The 14,708-nt window shown below is 39.7% G+C and overlaps 1 protein-coding gene across 5 annotated transcripts in view; it reads left to right on the top strand.

The window, feature by feature from the left end:
- The window catches only part of RABGAP1 (RAB GTPase activating protein 1), a 178,597-nt gene that overhangs the window by 6,646 nt on the left and 157,243 nt on the right, over positions 1-14,708 (top strand). For 2 of the 5 annotated variants that reach the window (XM_003940647.2, XM_074395312.1), the window contains exon 1: positions 3,217-3,306. The exons of the other annotated variants lie outside the window; for them this stretch is intronic. The gene's annotated coding sequence lies outside the window, so the exon portion shown is untranslated. Of the gene's footprint in view, positions 1-3,216; positions 3,307-14,708 lie in introns of those variants that run through there. 5 annotated transcript variants of the gene reach the window in all.

The raw sequence follows: 14,708 nt of genomic DNA on the forward strand, positions 1-14,708 counted from the left end.
TGAGACCAGCCTCGCCAACATGGTGAAACCCCATCTCTACTAAAATACAAAAATTAGCTGGGAATGGTGGCATGTGCCTGTAATCCCAGCTACTCAAGAGGCTGAGGCAAAAGAATTGCTTGAATCTGGGAGGTGGGTGTTGTAGTGAGCTGAGTTTGTGCCACTGCACTCCAGCAAGACTACATCTCCAGAAAAAAAGACATGAATGAAGAGTCTGGAAAAAAATGTATGAATAAAAGAAATTATAAAAAGGAGCTGAAATGAAATTCTGGAGTTGAAAGGTACAGTAACTGAAATGAAATATTTACATAGAGGGGTTCAAAATCAGATTTGAATGAGCTGAAGAAAGAATCAGCAAATTTGAATATATTTCTTTGTAAAATACCTATGGAACCTTGTTCCCCTTTTTTTCCCCCTGCTTCCTTAGCTTAAGCTCTTAGGCAGCCTCCAAAGTATTCAGCCTCCTCTTTTCCCTGCTTTAGTTTTACTAGAGTGATCTTTTTAAAAAACCCAAATCTGGTATTGTCACTGTCCTTTAAAATATCCAAGGGCACCCGTGTGTCTATAGAATGAACTTCAGTTTCCTTATTTTATCATTCAAGGACCTTCGCATTCTGGCTCCAGCCTACTATATTGCTTTATTTCACACCAGCCCCATATTCCATTCATATACTGTAACCACATTTTCTTGGATACAGAGCCACTTACTGAAAAAAGTTGAGCATATTTGGAAACCAAAATTCATTTTCTGTGAATGGGATATCAGAATATATAGAAATAGTAGGCATTGCAACAGACTAAAGTCTGTTTTCAAAATGGATTAGATGATAAAAATGACATGTATATCATCACTAATACAGTGACCAATATTTGCATCACTCTATTAGATACAATAAGTGTTGCATTTATTGTAGATATAATATTAATGTATCTAACAACATTAACATCTAAGATATGTTAGATTCAAAACATTGTATGTAATGTAATGAAACATGAAGTATAGCATGTCAGTTTTGAGGTATATTAGTCTGATATGTTTGACTTAAATCCACTGAGTCTTCGAATATAACTTTCTTGTTCAAGAACTAAAGGGCTTGTAGGAACAAGCACAACGACTTCATGAGGAAGCAACCACTCAGATAAAAACGTTTTACACTTCAGGTGGCCTGATTCTACAGTGAACAAGAATAATGTTTTTAAGTGCCATAATTAAAAAGTCAAAGGACATAATCAGATGGAATGTATGGTCCTGAATTGGACACTTATTTGGGAATACTGGTTGTAGAGAAATATAATTTGGTCAACAGAATATTTTACTGTAGTTAGGTATTATATGAGAGGTTCTTGTAATATTACTGATTTAAGAAAGCCAACTGTAAAAATACCTTTAGGTTGACAGAAAATGTGAATCTGATCTAGGAATTAGATGAGAAGAAATATGCTGAAATAAGGCAGACATTTTTAATTGAAGAAAGGAGATTACTAAAGTGATCTTATTTTGAAAAAGAAATATATACATAAGGATATACTTTATAAAGTATTAACATTGGCACTGGGAATGCCATGTTTTTTTTTTTTTTTTCATTAAAACATACAGGCAGGGTCTCACTATGTTGCTCGGGCTGGTCTCGAACTCCTGTGCTCAAGCCATCCTCCCGTCTCAGCCCCCAAAGTGTTAAAACTACAGGCATGAGCCACCACACCTAGCCTTTTTTATTTAAAATTTTTTTTTAATGTTTTCTTTTTAATTTTAGCTTGTCTTTTCCATTTTTCTCCAAGGCATATTGTACTGATTGTATAGTACAAATTTATTTAAAAATGTATGTAAAATTTTACATAAATATTTGGGGTGTATATGAATCAAGAAATACATGAAAGTATGGGCACCAAAACATTAGAAATGGTTTTGTTAGTTCAGGGGATTTTACTTTGTCCCTAATACTTTATTCTTTGAATATCTTGAAATGGGTATTTTGTAACTGTATAAGGAGAAAGGAAGCAAAACTATTTTCCTGCAGGGTACAGCCACATCTATTGTATTAGACAAATCTCAGAGGGATTGCAACAGAACACAGCTTTTTCTTACTATTTTTTCTCTGGTTGATTGGAATACATTATCCACCAGGAAACACTGTAGATGACTCATTCACCAGGAAAAGAGCATATGCCAGTCGGAATAAAGAAAAGGGAAGAGTAAAGAAGAGGCTGTAGAATTACCTTGTAAATGATCAAGTCTTAAAAGCCAGGTGCAGTGGTGTATGCCTGTATACAGTCCCAGCTACTCAGGAGGCTAGCTTGAGGTAGGATAGCTTGAGCACAGGCGTTTGAGGGTGTAGTGTGATATGGTCGTCTGTGCAAAGCCACTGCACTCCAGTCTGGACAAAATAGAGTCTCTTTAAAAATAAGACTTTACTAGTACCTTTAATAATCATTGTTTTTGTTCCCAACTACATTGTACCTTCACTGAGGACAGGGACTTTAAACTTCATTATATTGCTGTTGCCGTGTTTCACCTCTGAATGATTTTTAAATAAAAATCTCATCTTTGAGTTACAGTCTGATATAACCTTGTCCGTTTCTGTCCTCTTGTGTGCCTTAAATGCCTTTAGGCAGCTGTGTTGTACCAGTGGTTTTAGGACTTAGTAGAATGAAGTTTTGACTTTTAGACCAGATTCTGTAACTCTTAAGCTAAATTACTTTGTAAGACGAGAAAATCGTACCATTTTCACAGGTTTGTGATATAGCTGAAATGCGATAGCCACATAATGACCCATCACAATCCCTAACACACCGTGCGCCCTCAATAAATGCCAAGTGAATTTTATTACACTGTGAAGTGCTCATTTTCAAACAGGACTTGCACATGAAAGGTGAGCAGGGGATTCCTTGCTCAAGCACCAGGACTCTGGGGTTGCACCCTTTGTTAGGCTCAACAGGTACTACCCAGTCCGGGTCGCAGTCACACGATTGCCTGTCCAACCCTAGACAACACAGCCCAGGTTCAGGTCACAACAAGTGCGCTTCGCGCAGGCGCACAGTCCTGAGGCGGGCTGAAGGCCCAGGTGGGGGCTCGGAGAAGAGGAAGCCCCGCCTCGCTTTCCCGTATTGGGCCAATAGAGTCGCTCGTCATGGTCGCGGACCTATGAGATGACGCGGGGGCTGGGCGGAGGGCGGAAGAAGTCGCTCTCACGTGAGTAAGGGGGTAGGGGGGCGGGGACAGGGCGGCTGGGGCGGCTGGGGAGGCCCAGGCGGCGGAGCCTCCGGGACGGCGGTCGGCGGGCAGCGGAGGAGGAGACGGCGGGTCGGGTAGGGCCGCGTTTTCCCTCCTCCTCCTCCTCCCCCCACCCTCCTACCTACCACCCTTAGGGGTATTTTCTGACAGACCCTGCGGGTAGCCAAGCTGTCTTCCTGCGGGGCCGGGCCAGTGGGGCTGCGCTCAGCTCCCTCGACGGGCCGAGTTCTGAGGGGAGCAGTGATTGGGGGGAGGGGGAGCTGCGACAGAGGGGAGAGGGCGCATGCGCAGGCTGGGCTGCTGTGGGAGCCCCTGCCCAAACCGGTTCCCCCTGTCTGGGTGGGTGCCGGTCTTCCGAGTCTGGCGTATTTGGCTCTCCCTGTGGTCTCCCAGCAAAGCCAGTTTGTGTCTTGACTTTAATGTTTTAGGCTTGGTCGTTTTTGGGAATCCGGCCGCTCCCTCCGCCTCAGTTTCTCCCCATTGCCCACTAGGCCTGTATCTGTGACTTAAGCTGGCTTGGGCCTCGCTGGCCTGGGCTGCGCCTAAATTTCAAAGACTTGCTAGCTTTCACTGTCGCTTTGCCATCTCAGGTTGGTCTTTCTGTCTCATTTCCCCGTCTGCAATTAAAGTGTCCTTGGCATCCCTGTCTTTCTCATTTCCTTGAAGCATCTGCCCTAGTACCTCATTGCTGAGTCTTTTGATTATTCGCACCCTTAATTAAGGGTTTTACATGTTAAGCCAAAGGATAACCTGAAGACTTCCAGGAAGGAGTTCGCTGTCCATTGCCTGGTGGTGCTTTGGTCCCTACTCTTCTGACATCCAGACTGTTATCTGCTCCTGAGTTTCACGCATCTCCATACCTTTGGTTACTCGAGAATTCTGTTTTTTTTTGGAAACAAATGTCCTAAGAGATCGTGTTGAGTGATCATGCTACTAGTGTTCCCGCTGCTAGTGCTCCGTTAGTTTAAAACCATGTTCCAACTTGAATTTGAGATCTTTTGACTTGTTGGCTCTTTATCAATTTCTTTGATATTTCCATTCAAATCAACAAACATGTGCCTGGAGTAGTAAGTACATAGTGAGTGTGAGTTTCCAGTTGATTTCGTTTCAGAAAAAAAAAAAGAAAAACTGGAAGGTGAATGGAATTGTGTTTGTAGCATTAAACTGATGTTTGAAAAGTAGTTGGGGAAAAAAGTTTAGGTACCAAGGAAGGCACATCTAACTTTTTTTTTTTTTTTTTTTTTTTTTTTTTTTTTTTAGAACAAAGGAAGTTTAAGTACCAAGGAAGGCACATCTAACTTTTTTTTTTTTTTTTAAACGAAAGACCTGTTGCCTTAATTCAAGTTTGTATAAGGTGCTATTTAATATGTATTGAGGACTTAACTAGCGATTTCTTATAAAAACTGAAAATAGGGGCCAGGCACAGTGGCTCATGCCTGTAATCTCAGCTCTTTGGAAGGCTGAGGTGGGCAGATTACAAGGTCAGGAGTTCAAGACCAGCCTGGCCAATGTGGTGAAACCTCATCTCTACTAAAAATACAAAAATTAGCTAGGTATGGTGGCGGGCATCTGTGGTCCCAGCTACTCGGGTGGCTGAGGCAGAAGAATCACTTGAATCCCAGAGGCGGAGGTTGCAGTGAGCCGAGATCAGGCCACTGCACTCCAACCTAGGTGACAAAGTGAGACTGTGTCTCAAAAAAAAAAAAAAAAAAAAAAAAAAAAAATTCCTGATTGATTTGTATGTGGTGGTAACTTTTAAAATTCACATATCATGTCACTTTAATTCAAGATACTAAGTCAGATTTATAATTAAAGTTGAAATAGTAGTGGCATGAGTTGGTTCATTCTTCTAATCACAACACTTTGGGAGTCTGAGGTGGGAGGACCTCTTGAGTTGAGTTCATGACTGCAGTGAACTATGAAATGAAAGCCACACTTTTAATTAAAATTAAAGCCACACTTTGTTTTAATTGTTTCAGCGTTATAATTCAGTTTACAGTTAACTCGTTGACATTAACAGATATGTATTGGTTGGAAAGTTAACCTATCATCTCTGTGCATTTTGGCATTTTTGGCATAGTATTTTGTTTGCAGTTTACAAGTGTTAAGTAGTAATGTAGTGGGAACAGAGACACCTGTTTCCTACCTTTTCTGCTGCATATTGAGAGAAGTGTATTGACATTATCTAAATGAGGGGACATGGTTTTTTTCACACAGTATATTAGTAACTGAACTTTGTAGCCCAACTTCTTTTAAAGAAGTCTTTTTTTTTTCGAGATGGAGTCTTGGCCTGTTGCCCAGGCTGGAGTGCAGTGGTGCCATCTTGGCTCACTGCAGCCTCCGCCTCCTAGGTTCAAGCAATTCTTCTGCCTCAGCTTCCTGAGTAGCTGGGATTACAGGCCCGTGCCACCACGCCGGGCTAATTTTTGTATTTTTAGTAGAGATAGGGTTTCACCATGTTGGTCAGGCTGGTCTTGAACTCCTGACCTTGTGAAGGTCTTTGTTTTTTATTCATTGTATTTCCAGCTAAAGGAAAGCCTCCTTTGGAGGTCTTATTATTTCCCAGTAGTTTTAACAAGTAACCTTTGAATACAGGTTTCAGAAAATAGTTTAAATCAGTGCTACAGTTGAATATCTTTGTAAAAACACTGGTTTGCTAAGGTTCTGACATAGGCCTGCCCATAATGTTATCTTTGTAATTTCAATATAATCAGATACTAGATTTCTCAAGCATGTAGAATAAATGAATGCAACACTTTTTTTTTTTTTTTTAACGAGATAGAGTCTTGTTCTTTTTCCCAAGCTGGAGTGCAGTACTGCTATCTTAGCTCACCTCAACCTTGAACTTAAAGGCACCAGTGATCCTCCTGCTTCAGCCTCCCAAGTAGCTAGGACTGTAGCTGCTTGAGAGGCTGCAATATGTGGTTAATTTTGGGCATGGGTGCAACATGCCACCACACCCAGTTAATTTTGCTGTTGTTTGTAGAGACTGAGTTTCACTGTGTGGCCCAGGCTGTTATCAAACACCTGGCCTCAAGCAGTCCTCTCACCTTGGCCTCCCAAAGTGACAAAACTTTTTTTTTTTTTTTTTTTTAAATGAGACGGAGTTTCCCTCTTGTTACCCAGGCTGGAGTGCAATGGCGCAATCTCAGCTCACTGCAACCTCCGCCTCCTGGGTTCAGGCAATTCTCCTGCCTCAGCCTCCTGAGTAATTGGGATTACAGGCACACGCCGCCATGCCCAGCTAATTTTTTGTATTTTTAGTAGAGACGGGGTTTCACCATGTTGACCAGGATGGTCTCGATCTCTTGACCTCGTGATCCACCCGCCTCGGCCTCCCAAAGTGCTGGGATTACAGGCTTGAGCCACCGCGCCTGGCCCGACAAAACTCTTAAATAATCTTTTTTTTTTTTTTTTTTTTTTTTTTTTTTTTTTTTAGTGTGACTCAGGGATCATTCCTATAGTTTATCATCTTTCTTGGAGATAGAACTCAAATATTTAAGAAGTGCTAATTTAATATACATAAAGCAGTTTGGCATGACATTTTAGTGCTTTGTTTGTAGTGCCTTGTTTTACTGATTTTCCATAGTTAGATCTCAACGGAAATAAATTCAAGGCTGAGGACTTGATGCCCCTGGGTATACCTGAAAAAAACATCATGTAAAGACATCACAGCTGTTGCTTTTCTTTAGCATAAACCAGTTACCTAGTCATCCCTACCACCCTCACCCCTCTGTTTTGTGTTGATCCGAGATCATTATTCTTCCTCAGAAACCTTGTAAGTCAGAACAATATTGAATAGACATTTAAGCTTACATTGTAACCATTCACACTGACCCTAACAGTCTTGTTTCTCTTCATGTGCAAGGACTGACCAAATATGGAAGTGTCAAGCCTTGAACACGTTAGTTTATAGAATTTGGCTTGCAGGTTTCCCTCCTCTTTCCATATCAGCCATAATATTCTGAGGTACTCATCAATGAGAATTTCAGCAATGAGAATTTTTTGAAGATTGTTTTCTATCAGAGTAGAGCTTTATAAGTCCCAACTTCCCCCCAAAATCCCTTTTTCTGATCACTATAGAGTAAAATAAAGCCCTAAACCTACTTTTAAGCTCCTGTCCAGCATTAAATAGTATATATTACATTGGCTGTAAAGTATGAGAAATATATCTTCTTAAATGTGTACCTCCAAAAATTATTGCACAGTTGTTAAGTATTTTCAGTTAAGGTTGCATCAGCATTTGTGTTATAAACTACTATTCATTCGGTTCTGTAAGTCTTTGTGGAATAAATTTTTCTCTGTACCTAAATCTGACATTTCTTAACGCACATTAACAAATGAATTTCTGTGGTAACCTTTTTTTTTTTTTTGAGATGGATTTTCGCTCTTGTTACCCAGGCTGGAGTGTGCAATGGTGCAATCTCAGCTCACCGCAACCTCCGCCTCCTGGGTTCAGGCAATTCTCCTGCCTCAGCCTCCTGAGTAGCTGGGATTACAGGCACGCGCCACCATGCCCAGCTGATTTTGTGTATTTTTAGTAGAGACGGGGTTTCACCATGTTGACCAGGATGGTCTCGATCTCTTGACCTCGTGATCCACCTGCCTCGGCCTCCCAAAGTGCTGGGATCACAGGCGTGAGCCACCACGCCCGGCTCTGTGGTAACTTTAACGTAATGTTACTAAGTCAAAGCTTAACAACAATTCATCTGTTTTAAAACTTTGTCCCATTTTCCCTTGTTTATACATTTTGGTAACTATAACCAACAACCTATGGTTTATGATTTTTTTTTCCCAATTTCTGAGATGACCTTTTATCAGTTAAGGAATTGATATGCAGAATCCTTCTTTGGGAATATATTTTATTCTCTTAAGACTAGTCAAGTGCAGTAGTGAGAAGGGGAAAAGGGGTAGAACAAGGAGTTTGTTCTCTAACTGACTGTGAACAATCAATTGAGATAACTCACTATCTTCAGACCAGCTTTGGGAACATATTTTAAATATCAAGGGTAATAAGAGACAGTATACTGGACGGCACAGAAAAACATGTATCTTCTGCCAAACATTCATGGTTTGCCTACATGCATTCCCCTGAAAATCAAACAGGTAATAGAAAACACAAATTATATTTCTGCATTTATCTTAGACTTTGATCATCTATTGAATCGTTTGCCTGCTTAGCATTAAATTCATGTAGATTAAAGAGACGTGAATAATATGTTTTAGATCTAAGTGCAAACAGATACATATTCTGAGTGGAATAGATTCATTTTCTTAATTGTAGATGAGAAGGAACTATATTGACTAATTTCCTAAAAAGAGGAAAAGTCTTTGGTTAACCCTGCATTGCTTAAAAAATTCATATTTTTATATTTATTAAGTGCTAATGTAAATTATACTTTAGAAATCTGTTCAGAAAAAGTAAAGACAATGATTTTCAAAATCTGTACTAGCAAGGTCAGGAATATAATCTGACCTTGTGAATGAGTAGTACATTAACGTTAAGCTAACTCTCCCTGTGTTCCCAGGGATAGTTTCTATTGTGGACATGGCATCCAAGTAACAATTTAAATATTTAGTTTCGCAGATATTGTGTTGAAATGGCATCAAGCCAGCATATGTAGAGTTCTGGAAAAAATTAAAGTTTGTTTCCTGAAATATCCACAGGAACATGGGAAAACCATTTGCAAGATTTTATTTTTTCAGGTGTCAACATTATTACACTCATAATTAACAGAGTTAAATGAACTGTTTTATGCACATTTCATCCCTACTTCTTACCTCTTGTACCTTTCATTAGAAGTATGAAATATGAAGATACAGTGGGAAGAGTATGAATTTTGGGATCAGAAAAACATGGATATCCTGTCTTGTACTTCCTTAGTATATACGTCTGAGGATACGCTACTTAATCAGAGTATGTTTTCTCAGAGAGGTCAAGTAGCTTATGCTCAGAAACTCCATTTTTAAATATGGAGCTACTTATGTCTACCTCACAGAACTGGAATAGAAAGTACCTGATATTCCCCCCCTTTGAAAATCATTTAAGTTATAATTATTTTGAAACTTTTATTGAAGGATGAGGTATACATACAATGAAATAGTATTTAGCCTTAAGGAAGGAAATTCATGCCACATGCTACAGTATGAATAAACTTTGAAGACATCATACTAAATAAACCAGTTACAAAATGATAAATAGGTGATTCCGCTGCTTATTTGATGCACTTAGAGTAGTCAAATTCTTAGAGACAGAAAGTAGAATAGTGGTTTCTGAAGGAGGGGGAGAATAGGGAGTTAGTGTTAATGGGCACAGAGTTTCAGTTGGGGAAGAAAGGTAATGTTCTAACGATAGATGATGGTGATGGTTGCATGACAATGAGAATATACTTAATGACACAGAATTGTACACTTCTGTGGCTAAGATGGTAATGTTTGTGTTATGTATACTTAACCACAGTGCAAAACAATTATAAATTACAAGTTTTTTTTTTTTTTTTTTTTTTTTTTTGAGATGGAATGTTTCTTTTATCGCCCAGGCTGGAGTGCAGTGGTGTAATCTCGGCTCACTGCCATCTCCACCTCCTGGGTTCACGCAGTTCTTCTGCCTCAATCTGGGATTACAGACGCCCGCCACCACACCCGGTTGATTTTTGTACTTTTAGTAGAGACAGGGTTTTGCCACATTGGCCAGGCTGGTCTCAAACTCCTGACCTCAGGTGATCTGCCCGCCTTGGCCTCCCAAAGTGCTGGGATTACAGGGGTGAGCCACCGTGCCCAGCCATAAAAAAGATTTTTAAAAGTTTTATTTTGTTTTACAATTTCTTGTATTTGTTTAATTCAGATATCTTTTTTAGTTAATCTAGAATTGAACTAAAAGTGATTTAATAGTTTAAAGAAGTAAATTCTCACAGTTTTGGTAGGTTCAGATTTGCCTAAGAGTGAGTTTTAGGTAAGCTAGTTTTTCTTGCCTTGCTAAGTGCAAGTAGGCCCAAGATGATTGGTTTGATTCTTTTGGTTTTGTTTTTTTAAGCTAACCTGCAATTAATTAGAAAGCTTAAATTATTATGGTTCTCTTAGCTCACCAAAATAATTCAAAGAAATAGCCCCAAAATTCAAAGTCAGAAATAAAACAAAGACATCTATTGTTTAGCATTTAGTCGTGGTGGAAAGGAATTTATTTTTATAAAGAAGAGATGGTGTTCCATTGAGTTTTGTTAGATTTGTCCCACCCTTTCCAGGGATAGGCTGTGCGAAATTCATGTGAAAACCAGTGCAGCGAAACAAAGTTCAGAGCCAGGAAAACACACACACACACACACACACACACACACACACACACACGTTGAGACTAATGCAATGTGATTTTTACAGCTTTTTTGTACTCTGCTTGTTTAATTTTAAAGAGTTACCCACAGGAATTGTTCTGCTACAACATCTTTCAGACTTGATTCTTTTGCTGCTTCCTGTCTTGTTCTTTTCTGAACAGAGAGTAAACTTACCAGATCTGTGTTTTAGAAGGGTACAGCTATGAGCAGCATAGAGGATAGACTGGAATGGGGAGAGGATGGAGATAGGTATATCAAGAGGGAGAGAGGTGCAGCCCAGGAAAGGACAGAGATAACCTAAATGCCTGGGTTAGGATCAAGTTCCAGCAATTTTCTCTGTGAACTTAAGCAAGTTACTCAACCTGCCCAAGCCTCAGTTTGTCTGTCATTTGAAGTTAATACCCATCTGGCAAGGTTAGTGTGAAGATTAGTAATAATGCATGTAAAACTTGTTAGTACCATATTGGGCATATAATTGACACTCAAGAAGTAATAAGTGTTGTTTTCTCTTTAGATTTAGCAATCATCTCACTTAAGGTTCCCTAAAGCTGTACCCATTTCTTCAATGGTTGAGCAACAAAAGTGGTGGGGATTGAGAGGGAAGTGATTAGTGTTTGGTCCAAAGGGAACCCAAGGTATCTTCTTTGGTGACTGTGTTGTTTACCTGTTTTTTGGTCATGACAGTTAGGGATTTGATGAAGAGTCAGTCAGGTACACCCAAGGATAGTTGGAGTTTGTTCATTTTAATCATCATCCCTGTCCACATCCACAATACAGATAAGTAGTGTAGCATATTTGTCGTTTATATTCCTCATATTATTTAGACCCTACTAAACAGCAGTGAAGTAATATTAAACCAAATTTATTGAACACTGTCAGTAAGTAAGGATGTGAAATTCATATGAATAAAACAAAAGAGCCCTATCCACAAGTAGTTCAGGGAGACTGTTTGTGCCCATTATATTCTCAGCATTTGACATAGTGGTTTATAGTCAGTAATTGCTTCTGGAATGAATGGATTGATCAATATAGTGGAGTAGCAAAGACGTGTTGGGCCGGGTACGGTGGCTCACGCTTATAATCCCAGCACTTTGGGAGGCCAAGGCGGGTTGATTACCTGAGGTCAGGAATTGGAGACCAGCCTGGCCAACGTGGCAAAACCCTGTCTTACTAAAAATACAAAAATTAACAGGGCGTGGTGGTGGGCACCTGTAATCTCATCTACCCAGGAGGCTTGAGACAGGAGAATTACTTGAACCTGGGAGGCAGAGGTTGCAGTGAGCCAAGATCACATCATTGCACTCCAGTCTGGGCAACAAGGCAAGACTGTCTCAAAAAAAAAAAAAAAAGGAAAATAAGTGTTGATATTATTTTACTGTGTGGTAAATGCTATAATTCTGTGATAGAACTAAAAACAAAAAAGCCTGAGAAGCCTAGAAGAAACAAATGAACATTGCAGAAGGGAAAGAGGGAGGTTGAATACTTGATTGTATCATTAGTTTGCTGTTGGTGGAGAAAGACTAATTGGTAAAACAAAAAGACATTCCCAGCTGAGCAAGCAGCATATGAAAAAGCTTGAAAGCATTAAAATGCGTGACATATTTGTATGTATGTTGTGGTTTGACAGAAGAAGATAAGACTAGAATGGAAATTGGCTCCAGATTTTGAAGAACTCAGTAATATAAGGATTTGGGATTTTATTGTATTTTCAGTCAGGAGCAATAAAAAGTTTTGAGGAACAGCGAGGGGCAGGATATATGATCAGATGTAAGTTTCAGAAATTAACTTTGGGGGCTAAATAATGGCTAGAGAGAGTCTAGAATGAAAGACTTGTTATAGCCAGGCTGAAAGGGAGTAAAATAAAGTCAATTACGTGAGGGATGGTGAAGAAGAAATAGATTGGGCTAGGTTTTAGAACTAAAATCCATTATTCCAAGGGAGAGTAAGAAAAGGAGGAGGCAAGATTTATTTTGGTTTGGTTTCTTGTGATTGTTTTTGTTTTTTGGATGTTGTTTTGAATCTGTGGTTGTTAACCAGTATAGAGAACCCAGGATAGATAATCTAGGAAGAAGAGTCTGCTGACATGTGGGGGTTAAATGGTTTAGTTTTGGATGCAAGGAATTGGTTTTGAGATGACCACAGGACACATGTCATAGAACCTTGCTCAGTATTCTCATAACACCCTTTACAGACCTCCATTACAACAAGCACTGTATTATAATTACCTGCTTACTAGTCTGTTTTCTCTACCACTGTAAGCCTGTCAAAGGTAAGGAGTATCTTTTATTCCCCACCGTAATACTATACCTAGTGTCTGGCAACATAACAGACTCTTGATACTGAATAGAAGAAAAAATGTAACACAAATACCCATTTGGAATTCAAGAGAAAAGATAGTATTATCAGCATGCAATACAAAGTTGTAACTATATTAGCTAATGAGATAGCCAGGGAAAAGGACAGTGATGTAATTTTAAAAATAGAAGAGGAACCTAAATGAGAACTAAGAAAAGATAGAGGTAGGCAATGGATGCAAAAGAATAAGAGTTTCAGAATAAGAAAATGGCCAGCATTTACATTTACTTCAGCAGGTAAGATGAGAACTGAAATAATTCTTTGGGTTTTGAAATTTCGTAGTATTGATGGTTTTTAATGAAAGTGAGAAGTTAAGGGGGTTGTATTTTTGAGAGGGACTGTTTAGAAGAGTGGGGCGTTCCATTGAAGTGGTAGAGGTGGAGGCATTAATACTATTCTTTCCAGAAGAAAATCTCAAGAAAACCAAAGAAATAAAGGTTAACCAAGCTTTGGACTAGGCACTAGCACATTTTTTCTCAAGAATGTCAGGTTCAATTATGAGTATCACCCACACCTCTTATTAAGCTAGGTAGGTCGCTTATTGGGAGGTGGTTTTGCCTCTGCTAATTGCACGTTAGCAAATCCATACCACTGCATGTCACTGTTGGTTACTTCTCAGATGTTAGCTAGAAACAATACAACTATCTGTTAGTACTCTGTCTCACAAAGAAAGTTTAAGTTTTAAAAAAATAAACACTGATTATTCAGGAACTGATTTCCTTCAGAGGACTCTTAAAAGAGGTATAATCATGGCCAGTTCTTTCCATTTCGCTCCATTAAGTAGAGTGCTTAAGAGGAGATTGAGAATGAATGTGAATCTTTTTTCTTTTTTGAGATGGGGTCTCTTGTCACTTTAGCTGGAGCGCAGTGGCTCCATCATAGTTCTCTGCAGACTAGAATTCCTGGGCTCAAGCAGTCCCCTGTCTCAGCCTCCCAGGTAGTTGGTTCTACAGGCACACACCACTACATTTGGCTAATTTATTTTATTTTATTTTATTTTATTTTATTGCATTTTAGGTTTCGGGGTACATGTGATGAACATGCAAGATTGTTGCATAGGTACACACATGGCAGTGTGGTTTGCTGCCTTCCGTCCCCTCACCTGTATCTGTCATTTCTCCCCATGGTTTCGCTCTTGTTACCCAGGCTGGAGTGCAATGGTACGGTCCCGGCTCACCGCAACCTCCGCCTCCCGGGTTCACGCAATTCTCCTGCCTCAGCCTCCTGAGTAGCTGGGATTACAGGCACGTGCCACCATGCCCAGCTAATTTTTTTTTTGTATTTTTAGTAGAGACGGGGTTTCACCATGTTGACCAGGATGGTCTCGATCTCTTGACCTTGTGATCCACCCACCTCGGTCTCCCAAAGTGCTGGGATTACAGGCGTGAGCCACCGCGCCTGGCTCATGGCTAATTTTTAAATATCTTATTTTAGAGATGGGATCTAACTATATTGCCCAAGCTGGTCTTGAAATCCTGGCCTCAAGCAATCCTCCCACCTCAGCCTCCCTAGTTGTCGGGATAACAGGCATGAGCCACTGCTCCTGGCTAAATGTGAATGTTTATTCAGCAATATTGAGATGCTTTTATGCTGTGGTACATAATTGAGCATAAAATTGGCACTTATGTCACAGAACGGTGACTTTAGGCAAAAAGTTCATAGAGCTTTGGCATATAGGACTAATTTTCAATAAAAATCTCTAGTGATCTTTAATGTCTCTGTAAGAATAAAAGTAATGAAAATAAAGCATAATTGAACTTTCGGGTGTGATGCAGGAGGCTGTATAAGTGAAC

This window comes from Saimiri boliviensis, chromosome 2 (assembly GCF_048565385.1).
Source record: "Saimiri boliviensis isolate mSaiBol1 chromosome 2, mSaiBol1.pri, whole genome shotgun sequence".
NCBI classification, from domain to species: Eukaryota; Metazoa; Chordata; class Mammalia; order Primates; family Cebidae; genus Saimiri; species Saimiri boliviensis.